Source organism: Lepidochelys kempii, chromosome 2 (assembly GCF_965140285.1).
Source record: "Lepidochelys kempii isolate rLepKem1 chromosome 2, rLepKem1.hap1, whole genome shotgun sequence".
NCBI classification, from domain to species: Eukaryota; Metazoa; Chordata; order Testudines; family Cheloniidae; genus Lepidochelys; species Lepidochelys kempii.
Genome location: NC_136381.1, coordinates 15,313,427 through 15,328,243, shown reverse-complemented (window position 1 = coordinate 15,328,243; position 14,817 = coordinate 15,313,427). Strand labels below are relative to the sequence as shown.

Sequence of the window (14,817 nt, the reverse complement as noted above, 5' to 3'; positions counted from 1 at the left end):
TTTTCATTATCTTGTATCATTACCTTCTAGGTATTAAAAACCCGATATATCTGATCCATTGTGAAGTAGTTATAGAGATAAACTGTAGTAGCTGCATTAATAGTGAGTCTCATCTTTCCTTGCCATGTCTCTTCTCCGCTCCTCACCACCCCACCACTCATTTTGTTAAATTCAGAGTGTACTCTTTTGGGCCAGGGTCTTTTATTTCTTCATGTCCTGTGAAGCACCTAGCACACTGCTGCATGCTATAGAATAATAAATGGTGCTACAAGCAGTGAAGTGCAGGTGGGGGCTCTGGATGGACTCTCATTGAAGTCAATGTTGGGTGTTACTCATTGCTGGTTTGAGCAGGCAGGGATCTGCCACTTGTGAGGAAGTCAGGCTGGACGGCTGCAGGAGAGTGGAGTAGCTGTTCAAAAAATTGAGTAGAAACTCATAAATGGTTTCTCTCCATGGAAATGGTTAGTAAAAGGCGAAAGATTTATACAATCTGAAGAGAAGGAAGACGGGTATGTTAGCCCTAGAATGATAAAGGCCCTTTTCCTATAAGCTGAGAAGGGGTTACCTCAGATCAATTAGGGACATATGAGTCCAATTAAGAGCTGCCTGAGACCTTTAAAAACCCCTCCTTAGCCGGGGGGAGTAATAGGCTTCTCAAGGATGAGAAGCTATTCTCCATGCTACAGTGGGAAACAACAAAAGCTAAGGCCCTGTTAAGTTGAAGGTACTGACACCCTGGGGCTAGTGACAGGACAATACCCACCCTCCCCTCCAGCAAGCGAGATGGGAAGGTATCTCCCTTTGTTTTGTGTTTATAAATTTGTTTCTTTTTGTTTGGTGGAGGATGGGGGCTGCCCAGTTCTCAAGGCAGAGCATCTTCTCATGCTGCCTCCTCTCCCCAGAATTCCAGTGGGGTGCGCCTCCCAGTTTGAGAACCTCTGCCCTAAGGTACTTGTGAGGTTTTTTTGCCTGTTGACATATCTCTAAAATAGAAACAAAATTTTTAAAGGTTGAAAATAGAAAGCATCAATATTGTTTACTTGTAAATAAAAAGGAAGGTTATATCCATAGGGTTCAAAATTCTGCTCTTTCACTGTGATCTTTATGTTAAAGATGAAGATATATTAAACCTAGGATTTGCATGAATTGAAACAAGTTTGTCAACTCTTTCATATGTTTAGCCTGTTGTTGACAGGGTGTATATTTCCAAACACTGACCAGTTTCTTTCATATGCTGCAGAAAATGGAGAAATCTGAAGCAGAAGAGAAGCAAGAGGAATCTGAGATTGTGTTGTACAAAGGCCTTACCACCATATTGTAGCAGCAATATGCTTGGCAGATTCTCAGCTTGAGCTCCTGAAAGAAGTTCTGTATTCTGCAACCTTTGTAAGTACTTTTCCAACATTTAGGCCTAAGCGTGTTGCTTGTTTGGTAATCCAGTCAAATGCTGTAACAATGCTATCATCACTAACATTGCTACCTTTGAACCTTGGATCTAAGAAGTTTACAACAGCATGTATTGGTTTGCAGCAAAATTCTTCCTATCTGTGAATAAAGTCCTTCACTTTTACTTCTTCCTGACTTAAGTGGAGATGCACTTAGATTCTCAAAAACAATTGACTTAGTCTTGGCCATAAATTGAGCAAAGTCCGATGACAAATGCTTTGTCTGATTCAGATAGTGATTTGCAGAAGCAACTTGCTGTAGAATCTTCAGAGTCCTGCAGGTGAACCTAAAAGATATCCTCACAAGTAGAGTGTGCCTTACACTTTTAACTACTTTAAGATCCTCCGTTATCACTGTTTCTTGAAAAGCTGCTTCATTTTTAATAAACTTTCAAATGACATCACTCCACTTCCCCATCTTGTTTTGCTAGAAAGTTTGTGTTTACATTTTATTCTTACTATACTTTTCTTCCCGCTGCTCCTTAAACACTGCAGATACAACATGAGTAGTTTTCACATATTTTAAAACTTTTTGCTCTTTTCTAGATCTTTTCCAGTGTGCCCAACTTCATGAAATTTGAAGCATTTACGCCATGGGAAGCACATCCTATTGCAGTAATACGTCCATTATGATGTCTCGTGCTGCTTTCCTTTACTGGCTTTGTCAGTCTGCAAATCAAATACTTTCCCACTCCCAACCTTCTTTACTAATATACTCTGCTATATGGATGTTCTCTTCTGTATTAATGTTCTTTTGTGTGTTTGATTCCACCTCAACCAGTTTTAAAAATCTTTTTAATAACTTATCCCTGTACATTTGTCTACCCATCTGTAAATACTTCCAGAAAAATTCTTTGGGTTTTTTTGCAGAGTTTGCGTTACACGTTCATATTCTGACTGCAGAAGAGGCTTGCTCAAAGAATGTCTTCAGGGTGGCAGCTGCTTCTTCCCCCATCCAGGGTGACCATACATTCCATTTTGGCCAGGACAGTTCCCTTTTTAAGCCCTGTCCCAGCCATCCTGATTTTTTGGCAAAAGCGGGCATTTGTCCCATTTGCTCTGCCAACTGATGAGGAGGGGAAAGAGCTAACATGATTGATGAACATATAAACAGAGGAATATTGAATAGGACTAGGGGAAGTGATATTATCTTGTATACAGCATTGGTCAGACCAATGCCAGCATATTGTGTCCACTTTTGGTATCCACAATTTGAGAAGGATGTTGAAAAATTGGGGAGAGTTCACAGAACAGCTACAAGACTGATTCAAGATCTGGAAAACATGCCTTACAATGAGAGACATAAGTAGCACAATATATTTTGCTTGTCAAAGAGACGGTTAAGAGGCAATTAAATAATTTTAAAGTACCAACACACGACAAAGATACTTGATATACTACAGCAGTGTTTCCCAAACTTGGGACACCGCTTGTTCAGGGAAAGCCCCTGGCGGGCCCAGCTGGTTTGTTTACCTGCAGCGTCTGCAGGTTTGGCCGATCGCGGCTCCCACTGGCTGCGGTTCACTGTGCCTGGCCAATGGGGCTGCGGGAAGCGGCGCGGGCCGAGGGACGTACTGGCTGCTGCTTCCCGCAGCCCTCATTGGCTGGGCACAGTGAACCACGGCCAGTGGGAGCCGCGATCGGCCAAACCTGCAGATGCAGCAGGTAAACAAACCGGCCGGGCCCACCAGGGGCTTTTCCTGAACAAGTGGTATCCCAAGTTTGGAAACCACTGCACTACAGCGTTCTTTAACATTTAATAGACCAAAGCATAACAAGATCCAATGGCTGGAAGCTTAAGTTAGAAAAAAATCAAGCTGGAAATAAGATGCAATTTTTTAACAATGAGGGTAGTCAGCCATTGGAGCAATGTACCAAGAGAAGTGTTACCTTCCGCTCACTTGGAGATTGGATGTCTTTCTGAAAGATGTGCTCCAGTGCAACCACAGGTTATTGGGATCAACCGTTTTCGTTTGTGTAGTAGGAAAGAATGATTTGTTCTACTGCAGGAATCACTGGGTGAAAGTCTATATGCTGTGTTATACAGGGGATCAGGCTAGGAGTAAAATTTTCAAAAGCCCCCGAGTCCCATTTCCAGAAGTGGTTTAGGCTCCTAAACCTCATTGAAAGTCAAAGGTTTAAGAGCCTAAGACACTTAGGTGCTTTTGAATATTTTACCCTAGATGATCATTATGCTCCCTTCTGGGATTAAATTCTACGGGTTTGTCTGGACACAGACACTCAAGAAAATTAATTCAAATTAACTAAAGGTATGAATTTAAAGTGGATTAGTTAAACCACATTAAACCCCAGTGTGGATGCTCTTATTCAGACTAAATGTATGTCTACACTTAAAACGCTACAGATGCCCCATTGCAGCTGCAGTTCAGTAGACCTTCAGTGTAGACACTATCTACGCTGATGGGAGAGATTCTCCCATTGGCATAGTTAATCCACCTCCCTGAGATTTAGGGTACTTAAATGATCTTAACTATGCCACTCAGGGGTGTGGATTTATCACACCCCTGGCTGATGTAGTTATGTTGACCGAAATTTCCAATGTAGACCAGACCTTAGAGTACTCCTTAAATCTTCATCTACATAGGGTTTAATACAGTTTAACCAATCCACTTTGAAATTAATTCAGACTAACTGTCCTGAGGATTTGTCTACACTTAAAATGCTTCAGCAGTGCAGCTGCGCCACTGTATTGCTTCAGTAAAGCTGCCATCTACGCCAATGGAAGGGGTTCTCCTGTTTGGTGTAGGTACTTCACCTCCTCAAGAGGCAGTAGCTAAGTCAATGGGAGAATTCTCCTGTTGACCTAGCACTATCTACATTGGCTTTTCCATACCCCTGAGCAGCATAGTTATATCAACCTAATCTCCTTGTGTAGACCAGGCCTGAGTGTCCTCATGTAGACAAGTTCTGTGAAAGATTACATATTGAGAATTCCAGCATCGGAGAGAGCATGAGTAAGACTGAGCTCCATGCAGTTGCTGGCAAGAGACGCTTCTCTCTAATTTGCTATGAGTTCTATGACACTGTTACAGTGTATAATGAAACTAGTAATGTGACAGAGAATTGCTTAGATTTTATAGTGAGAAAGAAGTTAGTCTGCATCCTATAGGAATCAGTCACTCAGCTCATTCTTAAAAAACTGAGTGACATCTAGTTCCGACATTTGTATAGGCTACAGATGAAATAACGGAAAAAACAGGCAGTGTGCATTACAGTTACATAAGAGCTTAAGTGCGTAGGTGGAACACAACATGCCAGAAAGACCAAAAAAAAACCTCCTCCCTCTTTCAAATAATACTCTATTTGTTATGTTTCACTATAATTTCCTATGTACGATCACTTCTTTCTTTTTGCCTTTTAAATACCAGCAAGTTGTACATGGAAATGCACCCAGGAATTTTGTTTCTTTGCAACAGCAGCTTGATAAATACATAGTTCGTCTTGCATAGGTTTGACTGCTGTGTCAAAACACATTGAAAATGTGACAGAGATAAGCCAGAATTATACCACCTCTTCTGGCTTGTTGTGTGCTGCTGCACTGAAGTCTAGGCCAGGAAGTTCCTGCACCTTGTAATGTATGTCACAACAAAGATTTTTCCGGTGTTTGTGCGAAGGGCCTTTGTTGTTTGGCGATATAGCATCTGTACATGTAAAATGTGGTGGTAAGCTGAAAGGTGATCTTTAAAAATGGCATCATGAATCCCATGGATCTCAATGATGACACATCAGACTTGCCTAATTTACAAATTAAAGTGGTTATTTCAGACCTAAAAATGCTGCACATTGAGCCTGGGAGCTGAAAGTCAGACGGTGCTGTGTCCTTCTCAAGTTATCCTTGCCAATCAGAGATTATAAGTGCCAAATCCTGCTCTCAGTTACAGCTGTGCAGGCCCCTTGTTTCCTGTCGGGTTGCATAGGCATAACTGTATAATCATCCACTTCCTTTCATTCACACCTTGGTTCATAGTAACATTTGCCCCCAATCATACACTAATCTAATCCCTTTCTAGGAAGCCCTGTTTCCTCACTTTTGCTTTGATTTCCACTATCTCCTCTGCAGCAGCAGGCGCTGCCGGTACTTTACATGTTCTGCATGTTGCTTAGTAACAACATTATTTTCCATTCACATCACTCGCACAGCTGTGGCTACACTCTGTTTAGTGCACTAGCTTGATCAGCACTAGCCTGGGTGTGTCTCCTTGAATTGGGAATTACACCCCCATTTGAACTGTAGACCAGTGGCTCTTAACCTTTCCCAACTACTGCACTCCTTTCAGGAATCTGATTGGTCTTCTCTACCCCCAAGGTTCCCTCACTAAAAAGCTACTTGCTTCCAAAAGTGTATATTGCAGTAGAAACAAGCCATTGTATGAAATTTTAATTTGTATTGACTTTGCTAGTGTTTTTAATGTAATCTGTTGTAAAACTAGACAAATATTTAGATGAGTTGACGTACTCCCAGGAAGACCTCTGCATACCCTGAGGGTACACGTACCCCTGGTTGAGAACCACTGTGGTACACGTACCCTTAAAGGTACAATGCACAGAAAAGACAAGGCATCACAATTTAGTAGTTACATGCACCACAAAAGGGAAATCAGTTATGCAGTAGTTTGATGAGCCCCTCAGTAAAACTTATACCACCTTATATAAGCATGAGTGGAACCAGTTTTGTAGGGAAAACAGCAAACCCAAACCCAGCCATCCTGAACATAACCAAAATGTTGGGGTTAGATAAAGTACCCTGACCCCGAGCTGCACATTTGTATTCCGGTTCCTCTTATTCTTTCCTTGCTAAAGTCTGTTGGCTAAAGACCCTAGCCTGATCCAGTGATCCCATCACTGTATCCCCTACACTTCTCTTCTTCTCTTCCAAAACTCCTTGCCTCGCTCTAACTCCCAGTTACTTCTCCCTTGGAACACAGGATTTCCCATGCTGGAAGTCCAGTATCATGTGGCCAACAATGGTCAATACATGCTGGGGGAGATTTTTGAAGCCACAATGGTGGCAAGGTGCCCAACTCCTGTGGAAAGTCCAATGAGAGCTGTGTGTCCAGCTGTCCTCTGACCATTTTCCCTGGCGCCTGCAAAGCACATAAACACATCTACTTAATGAACCTTGCCTATTGCATAATGGAGTACAAAGAGGAAAATGTGTCTTTCTTGAAGTTTTTAGGACATCCAATGATATTTGATTACCCTTTTCTTAGCATGCATAATCACAAACATTAATGGATATTGAACTAACCAGGCTTTTTAAAAATCCAGCCATAGTATTTGACTCAATGACCCACTGAGACAATGAATTGGATAGGCTTGACTATACTCTGTGAAAAGAGGTATTTCCTTTTCATTTGTTCTAAATTTACCAGCTATTCATTTAATTGACTATGCTCTGTCCCATAATGTGAGAACAAGGATCAAAGAACAAACTTGACTTGCAAATAACTTTTGCTGATATTCCAGTTGTGGGATACCAGGTTTCTAGCAGGAATATAGAAGTACTACACTACGTCTAGATAAATTCCAGACTGAGACATCTTACTGATCCTTGCTTTTAAAGAGACCTGCAGCATCTTAGAGTAAATAGAATACTTTGATTAAAAAAGCAAGAAGAAAAGCAACAGGTCCGTCTGCAAAATCTATTCAATGCCTCTATTCAAATGCAAGTAGTATGGGACACAGGCAGGAAGAACTGGAAGTCATAGTATATAAAGAAAATTATGACTTAACTGGTATTAGAGAGACTTGGTGGGACAACTTCCAAGACTGAAGTACCAGCACTGAGGGATGTAGCTTGTTCCAGAAGGATAGATATGGGAAAAAAGGAGGAGCCTTTGTGCTGTACATCAAGAATGTATATACTTGCTCTGAGGTCCAAGAGGAAGTGAAAAGAAAAGGCGGACTTGTGGCACCTTGGAGACTAACAAATTTATTTGAGCATAAGCTTTACTTTTACAAATTTATTTGAGCATAAACAGCTCACTTCATCGGATGCATGCAGTGGAAAATACAGTGGGGAGATTTTATATACACAGAGAACATGAAACAATGGGTGTTACCATACACACTGTAACGAGAGTGATTAGGTAAGGTGAGCTATTACCAGCAGGAGAGAGAAAAAACCTTTTGTAGTGATAATCAAGGTGGGCCATTTCCAGCACTTGACAAGAACGTGTGAGAAACAGTGTGGGGGTGGAGGGGATAAACACTGGAAATAGTTTTACTTTGTGTAATGACACATCCACTCCCAGTCTTTATTCAAGCCTAATGTAATGGTGTTCAGTTTGCAAATTAATTCCAATTCAGCAGTCTCTCACTGGAGTCTGTTTTTGAAGCTTTTTGTTGAAGAATTGCGACTTTTAGATCACTCTGTAATCGAGTGACCAGAGAGATTGAAGTGTTCTCCAACTGGTTTTTGAATGTTATAATTCTTGACATCTGATTTGTGTCCATTTATTCTTTTACGTAGAGACTGTCTGGTTTGGCCAATGTACATGGCAGAGGGGAGGGGCATTGCTGGCACATGATGGCATATATCACATTTGTCGATGTGCAGGTGAATGAGCCTCTGATAGTGTGGCTGATGTGATTAGGCCCTATGATGGTGTCCCCTGAATAGATATGTGGACACAGTTGGCAATGGGCTTTGTTGCAAGGATAGGTTCCTGGGTTAGTGTTTTTGTTGCGTGGTGTGTGGTTGCTGGTGAGTATTTGCTTCAGGTTGGGGGACTGTCTGTAAGCAAGGACTGGCCTGTCTCCCAAGATCTGTGAGTGATGGGTCATCCTTCAGGATAGGTTGTAGATCCTTGATGATGTGCTGGAGAGGTTTAGTTGGGGGCTGAAGGTGATGGCTAGGAAGCGGAAGTGAGCAACTGACCTACTGAGAGTCTCTGGGTGAGGATAAAAAGGGAAAAGAATAGTGATGGTATGGTGGGGTATTATAGACCACCAACTCAGGAAGAGGAAGTAGATGAGTTCTACAAGCAGGTTACGAGATTAGCTAACACACATGAGTTAGTATTAATGGAGTTTTTTAACTTCCCTGATATCTGTTGGAAGACTATTACAGCAAAACATAATATGTCCTGCAAGTTCTTAGCATGTGTAGTGGACAACTTTCTGATTCAGTAAATTCAGGAAACAACTAGGGGTCATCCATTTTGGATCTGGTTTTAACCAAAAGGGACGAATTAGTTGCAAACATGAACTTGTTTCAGGAACTTGGGAGGAAGTGATCATCTGATAGAATTCAAGGAGAGAGCTAGAATTCAGAGGGATCTTGATAAATTGGAGAACTGGGTGATAGACAACAAAATGAAATTTGACAAATGTAAGGTGCTACACTTAGGGAAGAAAAATCAAGTGCACAAATGCACAAATACAGAATGGGGGATAACCAGCTTGGCAGCGGCACTGCTGAGAAGGATCTGGTAGTTGTAGTGGATCACAATCTCAACATGAGTCAGCAATGTGATGCTGTTGCAAAAAAATGAAATGCAATTTTAGGTTTCATTAACAGAGGCATAGCTTGCAACTCATGTGAGGCGATACTGTGCTCATCTACTCAGCACTGGTTAGGCCTCAGCTGGAGTACTGTGGCCAGTTTTGATCACCAACATATAGAAAGGACATAGAGAAACTGGAAAGGATCCAGAGATGAGCAACAAAGATGATCAAAGGGATGGAATGTAAGCCATCTGAGCAAAGGCTGAAGGAACTGAGTATATTTAGTTTGGAAAAGAGGAGATTAAGGGGGGACATGATCGCAGTCTTCAAATACTTGAAAGGAGGCTATAAAAAGATGGAGAAAAAGTTGTTCTCTCTTGCCACAGCAGGCAGAACAAGAGGCAATGGGTTCAAACTCCAGCACAGCAGTTTTAGATTAAATCTCTGGAAAAACTTCCTAACTGTAAGAACAGTAGGACAATGGAACAGACTGTCTAGGGAGGCTGTGGAAGCTCGTCCACTGGAGGTTTTGAAAAGGAGGCTGGAAAGGCAGCTCTCTTGGATGGTTTAGACACAACAAGTACTGCATCTTGGCAGAGGGTTAGATTAGATGACCCTTGAGGTCCCTTCTAACATTATGGGTCTATGATTCTAAATTCTCTAGACCAGATCCTGCTCCCACTGAAAGCAGTGTAAGTGCTGATGTTGAAGTTAATGGTAGCGGAATCAGGTACCTAATATAGGAAGCAATGGATAGAACAGGGATTCTCAAACTTCATTGTACCGCGACCCCCTTCTGACAACAAAAATTACTACATGACCCCTGGGGGTGGGAGCGCAAAAGCCTGAGCCTACCTGAATCCCACCACCCCGGGCCAGGGATCCCAAGCCCCACTGCCCCGGGCCGGGGGTGTGTGTGTAAAAGCCGAAGTCCAAGGGCTTCAGCCCCAGGCCGGGGGACTGCAACCTGAGTCCCGCCACCCTGGGCTGAAGCCCGTGGGTGGTGTGGTCTTTGGCTTTGGCCCCCAGCAAGCCCTGGCAACCCTATTAAAATAAGGTCATGACCCACTGTTGAGAAACGCTGGGATAGAAGAATATTGTGCAGATCGTTAACATTAGCTAATGGTTATTTTGGCCTATGTGGAAGTCCTACTGACATTTCTCACTGATGACACTAACCTGTTTGCCACAGGTCATGGCTTTCCAGTGCTGAACTATGCATTGGTCCAAACTATAGTCATGTTTAGCAGAGGGACTCCAGACTCATCAAACTCTAAGAGCTGAGTAAATGTCCCCCCCGCATGGCTGGATAACATGATCTTCATGTGGAAACCAAGACACCAGCCATAAAATGTTTGATTCCCCTGCAGAAAAAAAAGGAGAATATGGCTTGATAAAGTCTGGCTTCAGTGCTACCTTAGTCTGTGGTTTATTCAATTTATACTGGCCTCTCTATGGTGAACACATTACTCTCCTTGCATCACAAGGATGTCCATGCATATACGACCCCTTGGCATCCTTTGTTATGAAAAATACTTATGCTGAGGCCAATTACACTCCTTTATATAATTCAAAGAGCGTTGACAGGAAATAAGTAACGTCTAATCAAGAATAGGGCATTTTCCAGCAGCACGCTTTGTCATTCCACTGCCAGGAACATCCTGCTCCTGGGTCCTCCCCTTTGCCCTACTATTAAGGATTTATTTTATTTCGTTTATTTTCCCAAACTAAAAGTTCAAGACCATTAAAGGGCTGCAGTTCATCTTTTAGATAAATTGCAAAACAGCTGTGCAGTATTTCACACTGACGATCCAGCATACAGAGAAACAGAGCATTTGTTCTTGTGCTGCTGACAGCCAAGAAGTGAAATATGAATAATTATCAACAGAGCACTATTTAATGGATTTGTTTATCTGGTAAAGAGCATCAAACATGTCGGAGCCTGTCGACTGCTCATGAACTGTTACGATGTTCATTAGCCAACAATTGAAACTTTTGCTCTTGGAGCTTTGTGACTGGCCACCTACATCACATGCTGTATGTTTTTTATGTTTCCCAATTGAATGATTGAAACTTTACAGATGACTTCCACTTCTGATGAATTTTAGTACTTTGGTTACTAATGTGTGTGCACCATGGGTAATAGCACTGAACATATTAGCTGAAATTGTGTTTCTAAAAGGGAAAAAAATTGTTGTAGATTATTTGACCGGCTCTGATGAGCAATGATTGTTTGCTCTCATATCTGCCTCTGTCAAATATATTAGAAGTGATGTTTGTACTATGGAGGTAGAATTTTGGTTACACTATTATTAGACTCGCTGAGAGGTATAGGTCTGTGAAGTAGCATTGATATTAGAATCACACTCGGCTATTCAGCAGCATCTTTTGTTCCTGACTAAAGAACTAAGACAAATAAACGGCGCCAAACATTTTAGAGTAAGAAAAGAATAAAAAGGCGGGGGGGTCACTTTTTTTCCATTTATGTTTTGCTAGATCTTTTTTTGACTGAACCATTATTTCAAACAACAAGCACGCAAAGTACATAATGGCCCTTTGTTTTGTACACCTAGGACAGAAGGTTACGAAGCAACGCTGTGCTAATGGGAAGCTAAAGGGAAAAAATCAGAAAATAATTTCTGCACTTTTGTCTATCCACAGGGGGAGAAGTTAGGGGAACAACCAGGTTTCCAGTTAGTTGTCCCAAATGCTTCTCTTTCCATTTCTTAAAACTCACTGATAGCTGGGGTACAATGAGGTGCTAAGAATAACAACATGGTCTTCATACACTTACCTTTTTAAAGGCCAGTAAAAAGAAAAAGGAATTATTTTTGGCATGGCAAGACAATCGATTGTTGGCATATGGTAATCCACACAGGGAATTCTTCACTCTTGCTGTCTAACTACTAACTGCTTCTTAGCTAAAGTGCCCTAAATTCTTATTATCTAGAAAGTAGCTGTTCCTTCTTTCCGTACACAGCATAGTACACCTAGCTGCTGCAATTATAATTGTACAAGATCATTCCATAACTTGAAGCGCTATCTGGAACTTGTAATAGGAAAACTCCTAACTCGCAAGGGAGAGAGACTTGTGCAGTTGAGGCAATATTCAAGGAGTCCAGTTACAGAGACCTTATGATAAAATTATGAGTATTTGAAAACATGGGACCGAGCAATCACAGTAAAACTACAATTTGTCAGATAGCTGTGCATGTAAAGAGAGATGCAGTGGCCAGGTATATAAAGCTAGATAATGTTCCAAGTCTGCAAACAGTTACATGCATTTCAGTCAGGGAGGAGACAATGGTGCTCACTTCCTCAAGAGCTTTAGTAGATCAGAACATACGCATGCAGCTCATTGGCTAAAGGACTGTCTGAGTTCTGATGGAACAGCCTGTGTGGTCCACTGCTGAAGTTAGCAGAGCACCTTAGCTCTACATGAAGAATAGCTGCTTGGCTGTGAGTTTAAGATCTCATAGCTCCACAGATTCATTCATTTTGGATATTCTCTTTTCCATAATATTTTCTGTAAAAAAGCAAAACAACCTAGAAAATTGCTGTTTTACTGTAATGTTACAGTACAGTTTTGCAACTAAAGCAAAAATATTTCTTTTTAAAATGAAGGAATGCAAAAAAAAAAGAATAAAAAAGCACACAAAAATTAAGATCCCAACACCAAATTTCATCTCCTTGTACATACGTTCTGTTTTTATAGTTGTGTGTGTGTGTGTGTGTTGATTAAAACTGTAGCTTAATATATCACTTTTCATGTGTTCTGTAGCAGCCTGCATGGAACTTGCAGGGAGGAGCCTGGGTTGCATGAGGGAAGATTTTGGAGGAGGTACCTGAAAGCCAATTTGTGCACATGGACTGGGATGCTAAACTGCAGCTGGTGTAGCTCTGTAAGTAGTCACTTTATTAAAGAGCCAGTTTAGTTTAATAAGAAGAAAATGTTTATAAATTACTGTATAGGTGCCAGTTGACTTCAGTTGAGATCCATCATATTTTTGCAACTAGGGAAGCACTCTGCTAGAGGGGTTGCAGGCACAGTTGCCAACTTTCACACAGTAAATAAGCACCCCGACTTTCACAATAAACCAAAAATCTAGTTAATCCCATTTCAAAACAAGGCCAAAACAAGCCAATCCCTAAGAACCCCAACACTCTATGTGACTAGATCCCCCCCCCCCCAACGTGCAATCTGGGACTGTGGTGGGCCCATTGTGCACCCCTGACTTTCTTTCCCCTCCTTGCCCCTGCTTGCTGGGAGCCAATCAAAAAAAGAAGAAGAAGCAACAAGCTACAGACCACAAACTAGCCAACAGGCACTCACAAGCCAATTAAGCCAAAAACAAGCCAAATTTCTGTGGGTTTTTTTCAGATCTGGCATGTCTGGTTGCAGGGAAAGGGGAACATACTTGTACATGTGGTGCAGGAATTAGGTGGTTTGGAGAGGAAATTATTAAAGAGATTAATTTTATGACAACGCGCTTGTTTCCTACAGATCCCCTGACCTGCTTACTTAATGTTCCAGTGAAGGATCTACATCTTAACCAGAATGATAAGTTAGGTTCTTTTTCATTATTAGCAGCTAGGCCAGTGGTGGGCAATCTGTGGCCCACGGGCCGCATGCGGCCCATCAGGGTAATCCACTGGCGGGCTGCCAGACAGTGCGTTTATATTTGCACGGCCACCCACAGTGCCCAGTGGCCATGGTTCGCCATTCCCGACCAATGGGAGCTGCGGGAAGTGATGAGTCAACCAGCACTTCCCTGCAGCCCATGCTGTTTCCCGCAGCTCCGTTTGGCCGGGGACAGCGAACCCTGGTCACTGGGAGCTGCGGGCAGCCGTGCAATGTAAACACACTGTCTGGCGGCCCGCCAGCGGATTACCCTGCCAGACCGCATGCAGCCCATGGGCTGCAGGTTGCCCACCACTGGGCTAGACCTTGTTTGCATGTTTTTGCGGAAATGTGGCTCTTCCTCCTATGGAATTCTGATATAGTAAAATATGGAGTTCCTTGTAATGGAATAGCTTTCACGCCAAGTATGTATACAGGTGAAGGGACAAAGCAAGCATAGGAATTTGGAAATTTGGTCAGCCTTTTTAGCAGACTCAGAGGAGGAGGGCTCCCCAGCCAGCTAGCCAGAAGCTTTAGCTAGGTTCTTTAATATACAATGTACAGTGTTAATATTTTATTGTAACTTTGCCTTAATAAACAGGTTAGAAAACAAAGAAAAAAGAATAGAGTTCTCTCATTACCCAGCACATGGTACAGGAAGCCTGTGCCACAAAATGTTCAGGACATGCTACACAACTAAGCTAATGCTCCTGTACTGGAGCCGAGCAATCACCTTAACTTTTAGATTTCCTGGGGTGGGAGGAGGTTTGTGGGTTTCAGGGGAGGAGGGTTGTGTTATGAATTTACACTTTCCAGTGGTACAGACTTTTTTCCATTTGATTAAAGTGCAGTCTTTAATTACAGATGGTTTGTAATCTAGCCGGGGCCGAGTGCCACTGTTACAGCAATTTGTAGTGATTCACTTGAATATTTTTACTGCCAGTTGAACAAGATGTTGTGCTTTGCCAGACATGTCTAATGCTGCTTCCAGGGCAAAGTTTCAGGTAGCAAAACTCCTACTCTAGTAAAGTCCTCTATCTTTTCTGGCAATGGAGGACAGAGGGAAAGCACAGGCATAAGTGCAGGAACTAGGGGTGCTGCAGCACCCCCTGGCTTGAAGTGGTTTCCATCATACACAGGCTTTACAGTTTGGTTAAATGGCTCTCAGCACCCCACTATACAAATCGTTCCAGCACCCCTGTTTGCAGGTGCTTATTAACCTACTAAGTGCCACATACAGGACTGGATTGAGCTAGGGTTGCCAACTCTGATTGAAGCTAT

The 14,817-nt window shown here is 42.2% G+C and overlaps 1 pseudogene; it reads right to left on the bottom strand.

The window, feature by feature from the left end:
* Positions 1-386: 386 nt before the first annotated feature.
* LOC140907979 (U5 spliceosomal RNA) lies at positions 387-508 on the bottom strand (annotated as a pseudogene).
* Positions 509-14,817: the final 14,309 nt, after the last annotated feature.